The following is a 3,039-nucleotide window of genomic DNA, read 5'->3' as shown; positions in this document are numbered from 1 at the left end:
GCGGCCCCAGCACCAGCACAGCTTCGTGTCCATAGTGTAAATAGTTCTGCCCGCGGCGCCCCTGCTCCCTGCAGGGGGCATTCCCATAGCATCCGTGTTCCTGCCCCACGTGTATGAGTCCCGTGTGCGCCGATGCTGTTTGCCGTATCGAAGCAAAGCGGAGAAAAGGAGTTTCTCAGTCGTAAAGAGGTCTTTGCCGCTGTTTTGTAGCCGTTGTGGTTTTTACCTGGAGCTGCTGGGCTCCGTTTCACCTCTGTGGGTTTTGTTTTGTAAGGATTAATTTAACACCGCTAACCATTTTATTACTTTTATCCAAGAGAAGCCAAGTAAAGTCTATTTTTGATTTCCCTTTCCTAGTTCTTAGGAACATTAAACCAGCATTTCCGCTCCCCATGCTGTCTGTCGGTGCCGTTCCTCCCTGCCCGGCCTGGGCCGGCCCCATGCTGCCCACAGGGAGGCTCTCGCCCTTCTGCTCACCGGCTCTGCTGTCTTGGCTTTAGGAAAGGATCGGTTCACATAGGATCTGCACCTGTTCTCTTAGGCCTGTCTGCAGGGCTTGTGGATTGAGCTCTTAACAGAAGCTGTAAAGCAGGTGTTTGTCTGCAACATCTCTGCTGGTCTGTCCAGATTAGTATGGGAGGTGCATGATGCCATTATAATGAGGAACATAGGCATGGGCAAGGGGAGATTGCCTTGCAGAGAATTAAAATGTCTAGACCCCCCGAGAAGGTCGGAGCTCCAGGACGGGGTCCTTCGGGCCTCAGGGGCACAGGCTACAAGTGTAACTGGGCAAGGGCAGTGACTTGCAAGTAAGTGCTCCGTTGGCCATGTCGGGAGTGGGGCCACTTCAGGATTACTGAGAGCCCTGAGCGAAGCTGAGGCCGGGTGGCACAACCTTGCTGCTGTGTGAGAGCAGGAGAGACGGCAGCGCAGATGTACTGTCTGATGAAGGGCTGGAGGCCCGAAAGGAGGAATCCCGGTAGTTGGAGTTGAGGAGAGGTGGGGCGGGGCGGGGCAGGGCAGGGGTACAGACTTCCTAGCCAAGTTTGGCCAGCGAGGGGCTTTGCAGAGCATGGAGCGTGGCCGGGGGGGGGAGCCTGCTGCCCCAGAAAGATGATCTGGGTCAAGTGAGATGGTTGCTGCCCTGCTCATGGAGGTTTTGGGGCAGTTAGGCTGGACCAGGAAGCTTGGAGGGATCATCGCCCTCATCTGGCCTGATCTGCGTAACTCATATCAGGGCGCTGTGCCCTGTGATCCTTGCACCAAGCCCTGGCTTCTAGCTGAGCTGCAACCAGTGTATTTGAGACGGGACGTCTTTATTTTAAACATGCCCAGCGAGAGCGTGCTGCCTGTCTTGCCCTGCAAAGGTTCAGATTCCCCCCCCATTCTCACTTTCTGGCTGACTCTTCCTACCTTCAGCTTCCAGTTGTTGCATCTTGTCTTCTGAATTGTGCCAGGTGCTGTCAGGAACCTTTTCCCCACGATGGTGTCCTGCCCAGCTCGCTATTACGCCCGCTGGGGTAGAGCTGAAATGTCTCAAGCCCCTCCATGTGAGGCCTGTTTTCTAAGGCTCCGGTCACTTTTTTTAAAGTGGTTTCTGAATATTTCCAATTGTTCAGTGTCCTTTTAAATAGGGCAGACATCAGCACTGGACAGGGTCTCTGTGGGGACACTCCCTCACTGCTGATCTTGTCCCACCTGCCCCAGAGTAGTTTTGGGATAAGGGTGGAGGCAGGCTCCGGCTGGATGGGAGGGCTGAGGAGAGCAGAGGAAGCCTGTGATGGTGGGATGCTGCTGCTGCTGCAGGCAGCTTTTCCCTGAGGACCTGTGTTCTAGGAGGAGTGACCACAGGCTTGGTTCTGCGACACGCTCGGCAGGTTTCCCAGCTACGGAGGCGCCTATTCATGCGCAGACATGGCGTGTGGGTACAGGGTGTTAGCCTGGGGTGCCAATGGTACGGCTATGGGCGTAACTCAGGCCCCATGCCTTGTGCAGGGTGCCCAGGGTTTGCTGCCCATTGCTAACAGCGTACCCATCTTCCTGCTCCCCTAGTACCAAGTAGGAGGGTGTGTTTGCCTGCCTGTTTCCCCCGTAAGGTGGTGTCCTGTCTGGTCGCCTTGGTTGCCCTTATGCATTAGGAAGTGTAGCCAGTGAGGGTGGGAAGGGACCTCAGGAGGTCACATTTAGTCCCACCCCTTGCTCAAAGCAGGACCAGCCCCGACTGCATCATCCCAAGCAAGACTTTGTCTACCTGGGTCTTAAACACCTCCAGGGATGGAGATTCCACCACCTCTGGGGAGACCTTTCCACTGCTTCAGCACCCTCCTTGTGAGAGTTTAGGAAAAATCTCTAACCTCAGTAAACAGAGAACCCAATTTTCCCAGCTAGGCCCGTGGAGGCTGTGTGGCACTGCCTGCATGGGCTAGCGCTGGTAGTGGAGCCCTGGCAGGAGCTGTGCACCCTGCCCTGTGGCTGCATGGCTCCAAACTTGGGTCAGGGCTGCAGCCCTTTATTTTCTTCTCTCCAACCTGAGTAAGCCCCAGACTGCAGCAGATCAGGCGAGGAGAAGAGTTGCCCCCCCCCCCGCAGGTTGAGCTTGCAGCATCCAGTCTTCTGGGCACAGGATCCTGCTGTGGGGCTGTCGTGAACTGCTGTGCCCCCTAGGCTGCTGTTCTGGCAAGAGGGCGAATGCTCCCGGGAGGAGCTCTAGCACCTCTGCGCTGTGGGAGGAGGGAGGCTGAGGGCTCAGGGCTGTGTGGAAACCTGCCCCAGCTGGGCCGAGCTGTTGCCCTGCTCAACTGTAGCAGCGGGTGCGGGATGGACACCACTGCATGGCGGCAGCTGCGCCTTGGGCCCTGCACCAAGCTGCCTGTGGGCTCCAGCGTGGCCAGGGCTGCCCACCTCCCTGAGCAGGTGCCAGTGAAGCGGTGCCTTGCTCCCTGCCTGGCTGGGGCGCCGAGCACAGGGCCGGGCTTCCACCTGCTCCTGCTCCTGGTCCTGGTCCTGCTCCCGCCGCGCGGCCTGGGGAGGCAGGAGAGG

This window comes from Alligator sinensis, unplaced genomic scaffold (assembly GCF_000455745.1).
Source record: "Alligator sinensis unplaced genomic scaffold, ASM45574v1 scaffold1369_1, whole genome shotgun sequence".
Taxonomy (NCBI): domain Eukaryota; kingdom Metazoa; phylum Chordata; order Crocodylia; family Alligatoridae; genus Alligator; species Alligator sinensis.
This window is presented reverse-complemented; position numbering follows the sequence as displayed.